Here is a 20,084-nt window from a genome sequence, read left to right on the forward strand (position 1 = left end):
CAGTGGTGAGGAAACTGTCGCGCCGGAAATGTAACGGCACAAGGGTGCCGTCGGTCATCGTGGACAGGTATAGTTGAATGGCGATCGTTATCGTTGCTTTCGCATTATAAAAGCTAAAACTCCATTATAATGATATGGACGTGGTCGATACCAGTTACCACTGACACGATTTTCAATGTTCGGTAAAAATTTGCTATCAAAATTGATTATTACATCAAAAGGAATGAATATGAAATTAATATTGAATCCATCTAGCCTTCTACTTCGTTCTCTGTGTTAGTCACAAGCAATATTCAGAACAGACAAGAATTGATACAATAGAACGAAGATACAAAAGCAATTTGTGTATCACTATAGGATCGTTGAATACGATTAATCTTTAACATATTTTGACTTAACAGTGTTTGTACGCCGAACAGTTGGCTAAGCAATCAGAATATGACCCAGTTTTACACATCAGCTGTTTCACGCTAGTATAGTCCAGAGGACGATCCAGCAAAGCGATTATAGTATAACCAGTCTCTGGAGAAGTCGCTACTTCCCACGTTTCACCTATGATATACATGTTTAGTTCCTAGGAATTATTCTACACAAAAAACCCTAAATTTTTTTTTCTGGAAACAGTAGACAATTAATATGAGACTGAAATGATGCTTGACTCCATTTAAAACACAAACACACACGCGCGCTCGCAAGCGCAGAGCATTTGTTTTAGGGCAATGACACCCAGGGAGAGCACACAGTATTGGCGAAACATTTTGAATATTGAAGACATTGTTGGTTCACCATATCGCAGTTACATTGGTAGTCTCTGTCACTTGCCCAAAGCGACGTAAGTTTGATACAGTGAATGAGTGAATGGACCAGTGGACATCATTCTCTTTGTACACATGTGTCATAGAGCAGTTAGCACCTCACATGGTCTGATACGTATATAAACATTGATGATAGCTGAATGCCATTATGCTCGGCCAGATTATTTTCTGTATATCTCCAACGCCAATTCTCGTCAACCCATGCAGACCAGCGATTCATTGACCGGTTATCACGCGTCTGTACGTCGGCCTCAGTCGTCTCATCCGTTTCTTGTAAGGTACATGAAAGAAGACGAAAAAATTTATTTTAATTCTCATAAAATAGGTCCACTTATTCATAAAAAGATATGATGAAACTTCATCAACTGCAATTCTTTCTTTGACAACAGATATAGTAATGTTAATCACAACATAGACAGGTAGACAATTTAACTGTCGTTAGAAATAAAACATACACAATGAGTGATGATGATCATATCGTACAAGTACACAGACATCATTTACACTTTTCATAAACAAATTTTCTGTGAGACTGGGAATATCCACGTTGTTAATAGTTACATACCTCCATGATTTACAGACATTACTGATCAATATCTAAACTTTACAATACAGAAACAAACAATGTGCACCCAATTCAAAACTACGTTCTACTGTACTATCACTATACATTACTACTTTTTACGACTACCAACTTCACATACACCTACCTACTTTCTTGTGGCTCTCGAACCAATATAATATTCCAAAACGTCATTAGTTGCGAGGAAATACAATCAATATTTTGATATAAAATATGATACTTGTTATTTATGAAGCGATAAATTTTATCCAGAATGAGATTTTCACTCTGCAGCGGAGTGTGCGCTGATATGAAACTTCCTGGCAGAGCTTCTGTAAAGTTTGGAAGGTAGGAGACGAGGTACTGGCAGAAGTAAAGCTGTGAGTAGCGGGCGTGAGTCGTGCTTCGGTGGCTCAGTTGGTAGAGCACTTGCCCGTGAAAGGCAAAGGTCCCGAGTTCGAGTCTCGGTCGGGCACACAGTTTTAATCTGCCAGGAAGTTTCATATCAGCGCACACTCCGCTGCAGAGTGAAAATCTCATTTTGGAAACATCCCCCAGGCTGTGGCTAAGCCATGTCTCCACAGTATCCTTTCTTTCAGGAGTGCTAGTTCTGCCAGGTTCGCAGGAGAGCTTCTGTAAAGTTTGGAAGGTAGGAGACGAGGTACTGGCAGAAGTAAAGCTGTGAGTACCGAGCGTGAGTCGTGCTTCGGTAGCTCAGTTGGTAGAGCATTTGCCCGCGAAAGGCAAAGGTCCCGAGTTCGAGTCTCGGTCGGGCACACAGTTTTAATCTGCCAGGAAGTTTGATAAATTTTATGTTTGCGATTCTACGAAAATGGGTCAACTGAACAGATTTTCTATGTATGAACCCATGTCATTTCACCTGATGCTGCAAAATATATTTATCTTGCACCGTTTTTAACTCAGTAAGTACGATAAGTTAATGATCGTTAATAGGAAACTAACTGCACACTTATTCAAAGTACACACTAACAAACGGTTGATTAACACAAGGAAGGGGATACCCGAACTGCATACTGTTGTTTACTGAGTAGTTCGTTAATGTTACTCAGTGATGGTTATTATTTCGTTGATATAGTTTGTTAATGTTGCCGCATAAATAAATATGTTTATAATTACAGGACGTATGTATAGCAGCCTCTGTTGCACAAAATTATTTTCAGATTGATCATGATTTCAACTGCACTAAGGCAGTATCCATCAGAATAAAAAGTACATAGGATTACATGTAATCACACCATAGATGAAAAATGCCTGAGAAAAAGTGCTCTCATCAAATAGAAAGTGTCACAAGGATGTTACACTTTTACATTTCGGTTTTTATTCTTGAGATGTTTTCTATTTTAAGAGAGCACTTTTGGCTGGTTCAAATGGCTCTGAGCACCATGGGGCTTAACTTCTGAGTTCGTTAGTCCCCTAGAACTTCCAACTACTTAAACCTAACTAACCTAAGGACATCACACACATCCATGCCCGAGCCAGGATTAGAACCTGCGACCGTAGCGGTCGCGCTGTTCCAGATTGTAGCGCCTAGAACAGCTCGGTCAACTCGGCCGGCAGAGCACTTTTGCTCGGACGTTTTTCACCCAAGATGTGATTATATGTAGTCCTATGTCAATTTTCTTCTGATAAATATTGCCTTAGAGCAGTCGAAAGCATGGTAAATTTGACAACAATTTTATGCAACGGAGGTGGCTATACATACATCCTGTAATTAAATAACCCACGGTTGCTGGATCTCAGCCAATAAAAATGTTTAAAATTTCAAAATATGTTTATCCTGAATGTCTCTTCTCCAGCTGATAGTGCTTCGGAATTCCAGTCAGAATACAACTTGCTGATTATTCTACACGCCTTAGTCCATCAGTAATAATATTAAATAAATGACTAATTTCTCAGAAAAAGTATTAATAGTTACTTATAATGGTTCAAATGGCTCTGAGCACTATGGGACTCAACTGCTGTGGTCGTAAGTCCCCTAGAACTTAGAACTACTTAAATCTAACTAACCTAAGGACATCACACACATCCATGCCCGAGGCAGGATTCGAACCTGCGGCCGTAGCGGTCGTGCGGTTCCAGACTGTAGCGCCTTTAACCGCTCGGCCACTCCGGCCGGTCCCAGTTACTTATAAAATAGGTATTACAACGTGATTAATGTTTTACTAATCCATTAGAATTTTTTTTATAAAATATCGTTTCTAGTTTCTCGTGTAAGTAGGCTGTTTAGGTTTTTATGTTGGTAACGCCACGTAGCGCTCTATATGAAAATCACTGACTGTGATGTGTGAAGTCTGTGGCTAGTTGGCATTGTTGGAACTGTCGCTATTGTAGTGTTGGGCAGTTGGATGTGAACAGCGCGTAGCCGCCAGCAGTGGTGGATATGGGGAGAGAGATGGCAGAATTTTAAGAGCGGACGATCTGGACGTGTGTCCGCCAGAAAGAGTAAATTTGTAAGACTGGATCTCATGAACTGATATATATATTATGACTTTTGAACATCGTTTGTTCTCTATCGAAATCCTTAATTTGCTAACTATGCCTATCAGTAGTTGTTATTGTTGTTGTGGTCTTCAGTCCTGAGACTGGTCTGATGCAGCTCTCCATGCTACTCTATCCTGAGCAAGCTTCTTCATCTCCCAGTACCTACTGCAACCTACATCCTTCTGAATCTGCTTAGTGTATTCATCTCTTGGTCTCCCCCTACGATTTTTACCCTCCACGCTGCCCTCCAATACTAAATTGGTGATCCCTTGATGCCTCAGGACATGTCCTACCAACCGATCTCTTCTTCTGGTCAAGTTGTGCCACAAACTCCTCTTCTCCCCAATCCTATTTAGTACCTCCTCATTAGTTATGTGATCTACCCATCTAATCTTCAGCATTCTTCTGTAGCACCACATTTCGAAAGCTTCTATTCTCTTCTTGTCCAAACTATTTACCGTCCATGTTTCACTTCCATACATTGCTACACTCCATACAAATACTTTCAGAAATGACTTCCTGACACTGAAATCTATACTCCATGTTAACAAATTTCTCTTCTTCAGAAACGCTTTCCTTGCCATTGCCAGTCTACATTTTATATCCTCTCTACTTCGACCATCATCAGTTATTTTGCTCCCCAAATAGCAAAACTCCTTTACTACTTTAAGTGTCTCATTTCCTAATCTAATACCCTCAACATCACCCGACTTAATTCGACTACATTCCATGATCCTTCGTTTGCTTATGTTGATGTTCATCTTATATCCTCCCTTCAGTAGTTAGAATCTTTTACTTAGCTGGCAGTATTGGCGCTCGCTGTATTGCAGTAGTTCGACTAATGAAGATTTTTGTGAGATAAGTAATTCATGAAAGGTTATTGTTAGTCTGGGCCATTCTTTTGTAGGGATTTTTTAAAGTCAGATTGTGTTGCGCTAAAAATATTGTGTGTCAGTTTAGTGATGATCAGAATAAGTAAAGAGAGAAATGTCTGAGTACGTTCAGTTTTTCTCAGCTGTTTGAAAGCCAAATAGCTTAAGGGGCTTACCAGCACAGTAGTTCATAAATTTTTCTAAGGGGACGTTTAACTCGTTATCTCCTCAGGAAATCAAATTATTTCTGTTTTATAAAAATGTGAACCGCTAACTCAGTAAACGTTCACATAAACTTAAATTCTAGTCTTCGGAAAGGATAATACATTTGTCTGTGGAATGTTCGTTGTTGTTAAAAGTTGTTTTTCTTGTAGTGAAATTGAAGTAGATAGTTGCTGTGAGCTAGTATGGATTGCAGGTCATTCTTGGCAAACGGAATAAAACAATAACTGGATCCTATCACCAACTTAGACAATGAAATTGCTGAAAGGTTCAAAGTAAACTTGAGTCCAATATCAAACATTTACCTGGCTCATTTATAATTGGTTGTGACATCAATTTACCCTCGATATGTTGGCGAAAATACATGTGTAATTCCGGAGGTACGCATAAAACATCTTCCGAAATTGTGCTAAACACATTCTCCGAAATTATTTCTAGCAGTTTGTTCATGGGCCATTCGAATAGTAAACGGTTGTGTAAACACACTTTTTCTCTTAGCAACAAATAATACTAAGCTAACAATGAGCATCAAAAAGGATACAAGGATGAGCGACCACAGGGTTGTCGTAGGAAGACTGAATACCCTAACTCCTAAATAATCCAAAAATAAACGAAAAATGTATATTCAAAAAAAGGGATAAAAATTCACTTCACATCTTCTGAGAGTCCATCTCCACTCCTTCCAAATTGACAATGTATATACCAGATGTGTCTTCAATTAAAATAAGTAGTATCGTCACCAGTTGAGAGATTTACACCAAATAAATTAACAAACAACGGAGCTGATGCCCATGGTACAAAAACCAGATCAGAACACTGCTACAAGAAAAACGAGAAAAGCATGGCAAATTTAAACGAACGCAAAACTCTCCAAGACTGTCGATCTTTTACAGAATGTAGAAATTTAGCGCAGGCTTCTATGTAAGATGCTAATAATGGTTTCCACAATGAAACTTTGTCCGAAATCTGGCAGAATATCCAAAAACATTCTGGTCGTGTGTAAAGTATGCTAGCGAAAGGTTTAGAAACAATCCGCTTATGACGGATTACTTGTACAACTAGCGGATGGTCAAAATTTCTCGTGCGGTCTGAGACATCAGACTTCGCGAGTTACTGTGTGTACATCGTTTTTCAGGCAGAAAGTTTGCCTAAAGTTAACACTGGAGAGAGCTATTTGTTAGAAAAGAGGCACAGCCCTGCATCCCGTCCCTTTGGAGGAATACAGTAATCTAAGTGCCATGGGTACACTCTTTCACCAAGAATTCCCTGCTCGAATTATCGCGTCACCACTTGTCATGTTCCAGGGCGCTCCTGGTTTTCCCGATTGTTACTTTTTCCAGCGATTTACCGCCAATAATCGAACAATAGCTGACCTATTCTCCCATACTAGTGCAAATACGTCACGTTTATTCACGTTCACGGTCAGCTGCCAGTATCTGTACGCATCATAAATCCTCCGAAAGCTTTCCTACATTTCGCTACAGTATTCTTCTGTTGCAAAATTCCTACAGGCAACAACATTGTCCGCGAACAACCTTGTGGACCGTCTGATCTTATCTAATTGATCATTTACACATATTCTAAATAGTAACAACCCTATAAAACTCTCTTGGGGAAAATCCGAAACTGCTATTAGATTGTCGTTTTCTTTCCGTTCAGAACCACGTGTTCAGTTCTGTTTGCTAGGAATTTCTCAGTCGGGACATAAATGCGGTCCAGAAGTAAAGGGACACGACACAAACACGTGCACACTTCTCTATGGTGCTTTAAATTTCATGAAGGAAGGGAAGACGCTGATTCTGAAAAGATCGATATTTCAGTCTAACTGGAGACTCACACTGATTACTTGTTATGAGAGTAATTTATTGTCCGGAACAATAATATAGTATACAAAACTAAGACCTGTTTCGTATATCACAGACCATCCTTAGACCACATTAGTGTGGTGTCCACATCGATGGGCTTCAACTACGACATGCTTTTTTTATGGTATGAGGATGGGTGATGGAGACCCAAACCGATCTTCATTTTGAGTTTCATGTGATTGTGTTGGACAATAAATTATTCTCAGAAGAAGCAGACTAGGGGACATTCCCAAGCGTCAATAAACGTTAATGATGAAACTTGGCAGATGTGTAGAGGGGGAGGAGGGAAGTAGTGTAATACGTATTTTTTTGTGTGCCTACTTTAACTTTTAAGGGGTACATCACACTCGAAAGATAATTTTGGCATTTTAGGTTTAGAGGGAATAACTTCAGAACGATGATATATAAAATGTTTTTCATGCACAAGTTGATATATAATTAATGTTCTTGAATAATGTATAATTAGTTTTTATAATAATTTCAGATTTTATAAAATAGCTGGCACCATTAATTAATGGTGAAAGACGGGCACTTTTGTTACAGCAGAAATTAAAAAAGCATTCAAGCCAAATGATTCCCCGTATAATAAAGTTGATTTCTGAAACACTGTTTATGAAAAATAGGCTGCACACAATTTACTGTCGAGAGAGTCTACAACATACCTATTTAAAATAGCTCAACATTCGTTACTGTTATATTTATTTAATTTACTTGTATTTGTCTTATGTTTTAAACTGTTATTTTACGTTTGACATTCATGTTTTTTTGTTGCTTAATTTACCGTTTTACATACGGGTATTCAGTTAGTTGAAAATAATAAGCAACACATTATTATGACAGAAAATAATTATAGTAATTAGAATCTGCAAGGAAACGCTTAAAACATAAAGTTTCTTGCATCATGCTCATAAAATGAATGAAATTTCTTCATATGATATACCGACGGAGAGGACCACAGAAAACAAAATTCAACAGGGATTCAAATTGTCACGGATATTCTCTAAAAGTACTGGTTTTTGTAAGGCATATTTCAGTAAATGGGTAAGCGGTGGTGAAGAGAACGGATTATGTACTTGTGACTGAAGCTTCATTACGCTGTTTGGTCATCCCAAAGGGCTCGACGGTACAGGTACGACATTCAGATTTAGTTCTGTTGAGTGAAAACCTGGCAAACAATATAATGCAAGCGATTTAGGACCCTTCTTGGATATTGGAATCATCAGTCCTATCCTCTGATTTCCTGTTACCTTTCGTTGCTCCTGCGATCTGCAGTATAGTGCTGCTAAAAAGATAGCAAATTCTTTCATCATCTCTGTTGATTCTAACTGATATCTCCACTGCTAGAGAAGTCTTTCCATTGTAGAGAGATTGTAGCTGATTTGCTACGCTATTATCAGTTATCTTAAAATCTGCCATTTGGACATTTGTGCGCTGATTGAAAGGAGGAACCGTGTTATGATCTTCCACCGTGAAACAGTTCAAATGGCGATGACGGCTAGTGATCTTTTCACTGCAGATGTACAACAAGCTCGAACTGTTACGGGAATCGGCGAGATGCCGCGAGTAATGAGGGTGATGAACAGAGGCACTACATCAGTAAAGCGTGCTGTAAGTGGAGAATTTGTGTCTGATGGGAGTCATGCTAGGGTAGTCCATGCGGCTATGGTGGTCTCTATGACCGGATGACGAAGTGGTCAGCGCTTGTGTTTAGTAAGCAAGAGACCCCGGTTCGAATCCCACTCTGGCACAACTTTTCAACTTGCCCCATTGACACAAATAGATTTCCTCTGGCAGCTAATGTTCTTAATTCCTATGTGTCTTAGTTCCAGAAGACTGCACTGTTCAGCCGTCTCTCTGTCATCTTACCTTCCGATGCCACCACAGCCATTGTGAGACCGAACACATCTTTATCCACTAGTGGCGCATGTATTCAGATTGTAGCATTGTCTTCCTAGTTCATATAATCTATACAACGAATGTTACATGTTCTTTTCTTATTCCACGTTAAGACTACATCATCAGCATATAGTACAGCGTTCAGATGTTAGCTTATTTTCAGTTGTGTGCCTTCATGTACTTCATTCTTTCGTTATCTTACGAGATGTTCGACGCAGATGTTAAGGAGTGTCAGCGACAAGCTAATTCCTTGCCTAATGCTTTTCTTTATTGCCGTCTCTCCTATTTTTGAGATGTCAGTGTTTGTGATCATTTTGGAATCTTCTATAAGCTTTTCATTTTCTAAGATGTGTGACATATCCGGTTCTTCCTTTATTATCCGTAGACAGCTTCTCATAACTTCGTCAAAAAATTTCTTCAAGTCAATAAAGTAACGTATGTTTCTAGATTAACTTAATGTCATTTTTATCAAACTATTTTAATGCCAAAAATATTATTATTTGGGAAACATCCCTATCTAAATACACTTTGTTCTTCTCCAAGGAATTTATCTTTTATTGCTGTTGAGCAATCATTTAATATTTTTGAATACATTTTATCAACTGCATTTGAAAGACTTGTACGTCCGTAATTGTCACGTGTATTTATAAAGTTTTATAAATGGAGAATACCTCTGCGATCTTCTGGTCAGCAAGGCTTTATAATTTCGCCAGGATTCACTGAATAATGTAAAAGCCTTTACTGACACAGTGTCCCTCCACACTTAATGAGATACGTATTTATTCCATACAGTTCACAGGTCTTTGGAAACTTTTTAAAATCTGTTGGAACTTGTCCAGTGCTACTGAATCAATTGTCTCATTATATTAGCTAGTCGCGTTTTCCTTATTTGTAGCAACAAAGTATTTATAATGTTTCATCCTTGGTATTTACTGATTGCATTATTTCTGGCGTTCCCTCTTTCCTATTGGTTTAAGGTTTTCGATGTTTTATTGGAAATATTCTGCCTTCCATGTATTCTACGTTCAATGTTCGCAGTGACTTTGTCCAGTGAATCTTCGTGTGTTTTACTTATTACTTTCTCAGCCTGGGTTCAAATGGTTCAAATGGCTCTGAGCACTATGGGACTCAACATCTGTGGTCATCAGTCCCCTAGGACTTAGAACTACTTAAACCTAACTAACCTAAGAACATCACACACATCCATGCCCGAGGCAGGATTCGAACCTGCGACCGTAGCGGTCACGCGGTTCCAGACTGACGCGCCTAGAACCGCAAGGCCACACCGGCCGGCCCTGGGTTCACTTATTTTTATACAACTGGCCTGGTTCTTGTGTTCTGTTTTTTATTAAAAGTTGACATACTTTTTATGTTTCTTTAACAGCTTCCTCTAAGTTTCATATCCTCAATCCCCTTTTTCTTCTTACTCGATGATAAGAACGTGATTTGTACAAGAAACTGAAACTTGAAGCATAAAAAAGAGGAATATCTCTGCTTGTCCTTTTTTATGTAGTGAGAAAGCGACAGCTGCACTACAAAATGGCAATACAAGCAATTCCTTCCAGAGTTCAGAAAGTTTTCCTTGGCCATAAGCCAATTGCCGCAGCTGTCTTTAAAACCCACCAAACCAAAACCCATACTGCTATTCAGCAGAAGGAAAATCCACTGTTGCGACAGATGATAAATAAATTATGGAACACATAGCTGAAAAGGGCGAGATGACTGGTCGAGTATGGAAGATGAAAAAAATCTTCTTACTCCATTCCTAACATAAGTACTACTTTTATTTCTTTCCTGACACCATTCGGACACGTAATGTGTGCACCATGAATACATGAAATCCCTAAATTCTTTTCTGTATTATACACCAGTAAATCTTACAATTCACACTGTTAATTTCAGAATACTGATGATAAATGTATTGCTTGTTTACATTGAACAATTTTATTTGAAGAAATATTCACGTTTTAGGCACGTAAAACGCGTGCACTTAAAAATTTGACCCGGCTATTACCGGTTTATTTTAGGATTGACATAAATATGAAATGGCTCTTCGAGAGGGGTATATTTGTTTGTTTATTTATATTTTTATTATTTTTTCAGTGTCTAAAAACACGCACGAATGTAATTGTGTGGTCGAATGTGCAAAAATTGTTGAATGATTTGTACTGGAAATCTATCATTCCAAGAGATTTAAATGTACACTTTGGTTTTTGACTTTTGACTTATTTAACTGTTTTAGAAAATTATTTCAAAATTAGTTTTACTTTTACGTATTTCACAAGTGAGCAGTAAAATCATCAAACGTCTTTTTATTCGTGTTAAAGGCATCAATTACTAGGGAATTAACTGAAATTAACAGTTTTAGAACGTGTAAGTATACAGTGGACGTTATCACGTAAACATAAAAAAGGACAAAGAAATCTATAATTAACTTGCTTTTGCCCAAAAGTGAGTTACGTTCAAAGCATTACAGTTAGCATACAGTTAGAAGTAATTGTACATAAATGAACTTTCATAAATACACTTAAGTATAGACTGACAGAAATTGAATTAAATTGTCTTCGCCCAGAAACGGACAACGTCCAAGGCATTAGAAGTGGCCAGCATCAGCCCTTCTTCGATGCATGATGACGGGCACAGACAGCAGTTGCGCAGGTCAGACATCGCCTGCTCCTCTCCACACTCACAAGACGAGGGCCCTCTAGCGTATCTCCATTTTTCAAGAGTTTCTTTACACCGCCCAACACTAGTTCGTAATCTGTTGAGGGACTACCAGGTACACCAGCTCTCTTTATCACCGGTAGGTAGTTCTTTAGGTTGTCTCCAGCCTAGAGGAGCAGGCTCTACTCTCTTTCTCCACATGTCTAGCCTTTGGTTTGTGTTGTCGTTGTTCACATAGACCCTCACAACTTTTTCTGAACTTCAAGCGAGACGGTGCTGGTGAATGGCCAAATAATGGGTGAGTGTGAGATGTCAAGGCTCTACGTCCTTCTGCTTGAGCAGCTGCTTCACGCCTGATGTCGGGCGGAGCTATACCTGCTGGATGATACAGCTGCTCCACTTTAGTGGGTCTCAGGCACCCAGTGATTAAGCTGCACGTCTCATTCACAGCGGTGTCCACGTGTCTAACATGGCAGGAGTCATGCAACAGAGGCGCTGCATGTCCACCCACAGAGTAGCACAACGCCAAAGCCGAAGTCCGAATAGTGGCTGCCTGCGCACTCCAGTTACATCCCCTTAGTTTTTGTATGATATTATTCCTTGCGGACACTTACATTTTGGTGTTTGGACAATGTGTTTTGAACGTTAGGGTCCGATCTAAGGTCACCCCAAGATTCTTTGGGGAAAATGAATGTTCAAATTGAGTGTCATTCCATGAAATATTTAGTTGTTGGTTGGCCTGTCTGTTTTTTAGGAGAACGCACAGACGTGCGTTTTCGTAGGGGTAGGCCATAAGTTATTTTTGTAGAACCGTACCAGTTCTTTCAGTACTTCAGACAGCTTATTTTCGACGTCATGGAAATCCTTTCTCTGGGTTGCCAATGCGAGATCATCCGCATACAGAAAACTCCTGGTGTACAGCGGGAGTGCCTGATCATTCGTATACATATTAAAGAGTATAGTGACCAGAACATTGCCTTGGGGTAGACCATTTCTCTGTAGTATCCATCTGCTGCGCCGTCCTTGAAATTCCACGAAAAATCCCCTGTTGCTAAGGAAGTTGGCTATTAAGGTGGTTAAAGTAGAGTCATTAGTGATGTCATAAATTTATTTCAGGAGTAATTTATGGTTCACAGTGTCATACGTAGCAGACAAGTCAACAAAGGCCACACCGAGTACCATACGTGATTCACAACCGTGTTCGATGTACTGGGTGAGACTGAGGATCTGTGATGTGCAGCTTTCACCCGGTCTAAGGCCAGCCTTTTGAGGTATGGGTCAATTGCTTCTGTCAAGCGGTAGAAAATCATTCTCTCCAAGATTTTATACAAATGGCAAAAAGAGATCTGGGACAGTAGTTCTTAGGGTCATTGTTCTCTTTACCGGGTTTAAGGATAGCGATGACATGAGCTTTCCACCAGACTTGGGGATCTTATCAGAGCATAAGCAGTTCTTAAAAAGATCTAGAATTCATTTTAGTGTTGCAGGACCAAAACGTCTTATTTGCTTATTCCTAAGATCATCTAGCCCAGCAGCCTTTCCTGTTTTACACTCACTAATCGCCCTCTGCAGCTGTTCCGAGCAGAACGGTCTAGACAGGTCGTTAACAGATTGGTTTGATGTTTCGGTTATCCGAAATCCCATTTAATAATAGTTGATGGGCAATATCGTTGTCTGTTATATTTGCAGGGAGGGTCGCGCTAGCAAGGTCATTATTAAGACGTCTGAGAAGTTTCAAGGCTATCTGGCTGTTCTTGCTGAAGTCAGTCCCTCCACAAGCTTGTTCCACTGATCCAACTTGACGGCTGATATTGATTCAAGAAATTGCAATCCACGAGATATTGTTTCTTCGCCAAAAGGGTCTTGCTCAAATGCTGTATAGTAGCGATCAAGATCAAACGCTATATCAGGGGAGTCCTTGTACGTATTCAGTTCGACATCCACGAGGGATGGACATTGTAGAACATTTGTTCACAGCTCTTACGAAACGGTCGTATTGCTCAGGGTATGGAGACAATGGAGATACAGTACTAAACTGGGCGGATTCTGGGTCTACGACACTTATACACGATAGTAAGCTGCCACCATCTTTCAACTGTGCGCGATGGAAGAGTGGATTAAACATAGTGGACTGACTTACTTCCAAGAATATTACTTGAGAATGGAATTACAACAGTATTATAATTAGCATCGGTGTGTTTGTACTTTAAGAACATGGGCTCAAATGCTGCGATTATTGTGTACACACACAATACTCGAAGAGTACTCCTCTTGCCATCATATTCAGGCCGCGGTGGTCGAATCCTGGCTCTCGGCATAATCTGTGAAGTAAAATCTTGAAACTAATGTTGCTCTCCGCTGCATCTCATTGTTGTGAAAAATAAGTTTGTTAAATATTAAAGCGGGCGATCTCTGCACTTTCGCTATGACTTCGCATTTTAGGTCGACGGGTAATGGCGTCCGTTGAAGCAGCGGCCACTAAAATGGTGGACCTGTTAACGTCTTAAGAAAAATTATTTCAATGCAAGGAACGTGACAAAGGGCTCACTGTACATCGAAATAACTCACACATAAACATTAACGTACTATATTAACAAGGTTAACAGTATAACTGCTTACATTATTTTCGTGGAACAAGCTATCTGCTTCTTAATACTAGAAACAAGCGAAGAGATAGAGAAGAGCCATCTAGGAGCGCTCTTCTCCCTTATTAATAGCATAGAAGTTTACATTTAATGAGTTTACACCTTGACACAAAGATTAAATTTAATATTTACTACAAAACAGGAACATTTTATGCTGCCTATGCGCTCAGTGAAACACATAAGGTTCGTGTACATTTATATCGTCGCGAGAAACACTTCTCGTTCCAAGAACTTTTTCTTTTAAATGTCTTTACTACACAACGTCGCTGGGACGCTGTGGATTGCAACGGCCTTGATACCAGCCTCCAAACCAACATTTTGCTTCTTCCGAAAAGTATGTCAGAAGTTATTGCTATCCAAAATCATCGTATTCTAGAATGTTCAAATCATAAAATGCAATCCTATCAAAATTTCACAATATAATCTTTTGGTTCTACTTTTTATTACGCCAAAAATGTATATCTTTTCTTAAACATCATATTAAATTGTAAAATAGTCCAATTACTATAATCGAATTTCCAGAAAATCCATGGTGGACTATTGTACACCTTGGTAAGCACCAAAACATTCGCGCCGTAACACAGGACCGATATTTTGGCCACTTTAGATTATACAGCTTCCAGTTAAACAAAATTACTTCACTGTCTAACGTGCATTACATATTTTTCCTATCATTTATATTATTACTGAAGATGCAATTACTGCGTACTTTCCCATTTCGTAAAGAGGCCTACGCGCCATTTTAAATAGGTGTCGCACAAATAGCATCAATTGATGGCGATCATTCAACCACTAGGAAAACTAAATCATACAGTATGTTCATTTAGGCAGTCTGCATCCTATAATCATGGTATGTAATACGACGTGTCAGTCAGAATGCTCATGCAGTCAGTCCAGCACTGTAACTAGATGACTATTACAGTCGAAAACTTATTAGTTAACCATTTGTTTTGTTGTGAACGGCAACTTGTGTAATCTTTTTGCCTGGGTTACATATATCTACATTACTAACTGTAAGCTGATCATCATGATTGAAAAACATGGACGTAAATGAACTTTAAGGTAAACTCAGCACTGCACGACTATGTTGAATCACTGATAACGGTTTCAAGCATCAAGAGAATAGAGACAGAAGAAGATCTGCAAGATTTGTAACACAACAAACCAGGCCAGCGAGCTCACAATCTGGATATCGTAAAATGAAAAAGAAAAAAAAATCACAGTCACTTATTGTCTTTTCGGGTAAGTCTAAATACAATTATTTGTAGAATGGTTTTTAAGAAAATCTTTAATCCGCCTGCACCAGAAACTGACTGTCCAACACGTTGACATCCCCTTCCCTGATGAGCGCGTACGTCCTACAATATTTAGCAAATGCAACTGGGAGCCGCCCAGTAACTTCATTAGGCCGGTGGGACCTCACTCCCCAGGTGTACTCTTAGGAGATGAGATTACACTCATGCATTCGGAAACACTACGGTCTGCTTTCTGGTGGAGGCAGTCGAAGTAGCATCTTTTCCTATTTGCAGCATTTCTCAACCTAACCGACCAATAATGCTCGTCCACTGGTTTTGGAATATATTACGCTACAATAAGCTAGGAAAGTTACATACGGTCCAGTCACACCATGTAACCTCCGCTTATGATCGATGTCAATGTCCAGTAATCACTCAAGGACGGCTGGCGGCAGCACTAATAGTGGTGGATATATGAGATATATTTTTGTTTCGCGAGGGGGGGGGGGGGGGGGAGGGCGGAAAAACACTGCAGTCTTTGTCGTAATGCGAGCGAAGCCGAAGTGATTTATCTAATGTCCAAAGAGCAACATTTTACTTTTTTCGAAAAGTATTTCAAAAGTGATTGCTATCCAAAATTGACGTATTCCATAATGTTCAGGACTTGTATTTTAAAAGTCGTCCGGTTTGGCCGAACGGTTATAGGTGCTTCAGTCTGGAACTGCACGCCTGCTACAGTCACAGGTTCGAATCCTGCCTCGGGCATGGATGTGTGTGATGTCCTTAGGTTAGTTAGGTTTAAGTAGTTCTAAGTTCTAGGGGACTGGTGACCTCAGATGTTAGTCCCATATCCTCAGAGCCATCTGAACCATTTTAAAATACAGTCCTGTCAAAATTTCTCAATATAGACCTTTAGTCCTAATTTTTCTTCAGAAAATTGCAAATTTTGCATTTTCGAAACGTCTAAGTTTGTAAACTGTTCTCACGCCGCCGTGGTTAAAGTATACCACGCATGACTGCGGTGCACCATGCGCCACAGACGGCAGGGGTGAATGATGGCCGAGGAGGAGTGTTGGTTTAAGGAGGAGGGGGAGGGGGAGGGGGAGGGGGGGAAGGAACCAAACTCCTAGGTCATCAGTCCGAGGAGGTATGTGTGGGCGAATAGACGTGCAACTATTGAGTTACTGACCTCATCTACATCTACATCTACATTGATACTCCGCAAGCCACCCAACGGTGTGTGGCGGAGGGCACTTTACGTGCCACTGTCATTACCTCCCTTTCCTGTTCCAGTCGCGTATGGTTCGCGGGAAGAACGACTGTCTGAAAGCCTCCGTGCGCGCTCTAATCTCTCTAATTTTACATTCGTGATCTCCTCGGGAGGTATAAGTAGGGGGAAGCAATATATTCGATACCTCATCCAGAAACGCACCCTCTCGAAACCTGGCGAGCAAGCTACACCGCGATGCAGAGCGCCTCTCTTGCAGAGTCTGCCACTTGAGTTTATTAAACATCTCCGTAACGCTATCACGGTTACCAAATAACCCGGTGACGAAACGCGCCGCTCTTCTTTGGATCTTCTCTATCTCCTCCGTCAACCCGACCTGGTACGGATCCCACACTGATGAGCAATACTCAAGTATAGGTCGAACGAGTGTTTTGTAAGCCACCTCCTTTGTTGATGGACTACATTTTCTAAGCACTCTCCCAATGAATCTCAACCTGGTACCCGCCTTACCAACAATTAATTTTATATGATCATTCCACTTCAAATCGTTCCGTACGCACACTCCCAGATATTTTACAGAAGTAACTGCTACCAGTGTTTGTCCCGCTATCATATAATCGTACAATAAAGGATCCTTCTTTCTATCTATTCGCAATACATTACATTTGTCTATGTTAAGGGTCAGTTGCCACTCCCTGCACCAAGTGCCTATCCGCTGCAGATCTTCCTGTATTTCGCTACAATTTTCTAATGCAGCAACTTCTCTGTATACTACAGCATCATCCGCGAAAAGCCGCATGGAACTTCCGACACTATCTACTAGGTCATTTATATATATTGTGAAAAGCAATGGTCCCATAACACTCCCCTGTGGCACGCCAGAGGTTACTTTAACGTCTGTAGACGTCTCTCCATTGATAACAACATGCTGTGTTCTGTTTGCTAAAAACTCTTCAATCCAGCCACACAGCTGGTCTGATATTCCGTAGGCTCTTACTTTGTTTATCAGGCGACAGTGCGGAACTGTATCGAACGCCTTCCGGAAGTCAAGAAAAATAGCATCTACCTGGGAGCCGGTATCTAATATTTTCTGGGTCTCATGAACAAATAAGGCGAGTTGGGTCTCACACGATCGCTGTTTCCGGAATCCATGTTGATTCCTACATAGTAGATTCTGGGTTTCCAGAAATGACATGATACGCGAGCAAAAAACATGTTCTAAAATTCTACAAGAGATCGACGTAAGAGATATAGGTCTATAGTTTTGCGCATCTGCTCGACGACCCTTCTTGAAGACTGGGACTATCTGTGCTCTTTTCCAATCATTTGGAACCCTCCGTTCCTCTAGAGACTTGCGGTACACGGCTGTTAGAAGGGGGGCAAGTTCTTTCGCGTACTCTGTGTAGAATCGAATTGGTATCCCGTCAGGTCCAGTGGACTTTCCTCTATTGAGTGATTCCAGTTGCTTTTCTATTCCTTGGACACTTATTTCGATGTCAGCCATTTTTTCGTTTGTGCGAGGATTTAGAGAAGGAACTGCAGTGCGGTGTTCCTCTGTGAAACAGCTTTGGAAAAAGGTGTTTAGTATTTCAGCTTTACGCGTGTCATCCTCTGTTTCAATGCCATCATCATCCCGTAGTGTCTGGATATGCTGTTTCGAGCCACTTACTGATTTAACGTAAGACCAGAAGTTCCTAGGATTTTCTGTCAAGTCGGTACATAGAATTTTACTTTCGAATTCAATGAACGCTTCACGCATAGCCCTCCTTACGCTAACTTTGACATCGTTTAGCTTCTGTTTGTCTGAGAGGTTTTGGCTGCGTTTAAACTTGGAGTGGAGCTCTCTTTGCTTTCGCAGTAGTTTCCTAACTTTGTTGTTGTACCACGGTGGATTTTTCCCGTCCCTCACAGTTTTACTCGGCACGTACCTGTCTAAAACGCATTTTACGATTGCCTTGAACTTTTTCCATAAACACTCAACATTGTCAGTGTCGGAACAGAAATTTTCGTTTTGATCTGTTAGGTAGTCTGAAATCTGCCTTCTATTACTCTTGCTAAACAGATAAACCTTCCTCCCTTTTTTTTATATTCCTATTAACTTCCATATTCAGGGATGCTGCAACGGCCTTATGATCACTGATTCCCTGTTCTGTACATACAGAGTCGAAAAGTTCTGGTCTGTTTGTTATCAGTAGGTCCAAGATGTTATCTCCACGAGTCGGTTCTCTGTTTAATTGCTCGAGGTAATTTTCGGATAGTGCACTCAGTATAATGTCACTCGATGCTCTGTCCCTACCACCCGTCCTAAACATCTGAGTGTCCCAGTCTATATCTGGTAAATTGAAATCTCCACCTAAGACTATAACATGCTGAGAAAATTTATGTGAAATGTATTCCAAATTTTCTCTCAGTTGTTCTGCCACTAATGCTGCTGAGTCGGGAGGTCGGTAAAAGGAGCCAATTATTAACCTAGTTCGGTTGTTTAGTGTAACCTCCACCCATAATAATTCACAGGAACTATCCACTTCTACTTCACTACAGGATAAACTACTACTAACAGCGACGAACACTCCACCACCGGTTGCATGCAATCTATCCTTTCTAAACACCGTCTGTACCTTTGTAAAAATTTCGGCAGAATTTATCTCTGGCTTAAGCCAGCTTTCTGTACCTATAACGATTTCAGCTTCGGTGCTTTCTATCAGCGCTTGAAGTTCCGGTACTTTGCCAACGCAGCTTCGACAGTTGACAATTACAATACCGATTGCTGCTTGTTCCCCGCATGTCCTGACTTTGCCCCGCACCCGTTGAGGATGTTGCCCTTTCTGTACTTGCCCAAGGCCATCTAACCTAAAAAACCGCCCAGCCCACGCCACACAACCCCTGCTACCCGTGTAGCCGCTTGTTGCGTGTAGTGGACTCCTGACCTATCCAGCGGAACCCGAAACCCCACCACCCTATGGCGCAAGTCGAGGAATCTGCAGCCCACACGGTCGCAGAACCGTCTCAGCCTCTGATTCAGACCCTCCACTCGGCTCTGTACCAAAGGTCCGCAGTCAGTCCTGTCGACGATGCTGCAGATGGTGAGCTCTGCTTTCATCCCGCTAGCGAGACTGGCAGTCTTCACCAAATCAGATAGCCGCCGGAAGCCAGAGAGGATGTCCTCCGATCCATAGTGACACACATCATTGGTGCCGACATGAGCGACCACCTGCAGATGGGTGCACCCTGTACCCTTCATGGCATCCGGAAGGACCCTTTCCACATCTGGAATGACTCCCCCCGGTATGTCAACGGAGTGCACATTGGTTTTCTTCCCCTCTCTTGCTGCCATTTCCCTAAGGGGCCCCATTACGCGCCTGACGTTGGAGCTCCCAACTACCAGTAAGCCCACCCTCTGCGACTGCCCGGATCTTGCAGACTGAGGGGCAACCTCTGGAACAAGACAAGCAGCCATGTCAGGCCGAAGATCAGTATCAGCCTGAGACAGAGCCTGAAACCGGTTCGTCAGACAAACTGGAGAGGCTTTCCGTTCAGCCCTCCGGAATGTCTTTCGCCCCCTGCCACACCTTGAAACG

The 20,084-nt window shown here is 41.0% G+C and overlaps 1 protein-coding gene and 2 non-coding genes across 4 annotated transcripts in view; all 3 read left to right on the top strand.

Annotated features, from left to right (window-relative positions):
- LOC126418442 (prolactin-releasing peptide receptor-like) overlaps positions 1–20,084 on the top strand; it is a 981,871-nt gene that overhangs the window by 84,010 nt on the left and 877,777 nt on the right. The window lies entirely within an intron of this gene.
- Trnas-uga (transfer RNA serine (anticodon UGA)) lies at positions 1,779–1,853 on the top strand. Its single transcript has one exon. It is a non-coding gene; the product is annotated as a tRNA-Ser (tRNA).
- Trnas-cga (transfer RNA serine (anticodon CGA)) lies at positions 2,080–2,154 on the top strand. The gene has a single exon. It is a non-coding gene; the product is annotated as a tRNA-Ser (tRNA).

This window comes from Schistocerca serialis, chromosome 9 (genome assembly GCF_023864345.2).
Source record: "Schistocerca serialis cubense isolate TAMUIC-IGC-003099 chromosome 9, iqSchSeri2.2, whole genome shotgun sequence".
Lineage (NCBI taxonomy): Eukaryota > Metazoa > Arthropoda > Insecta > Orthoptera > Acrididae > Schistocerca > Schistocerca serialis.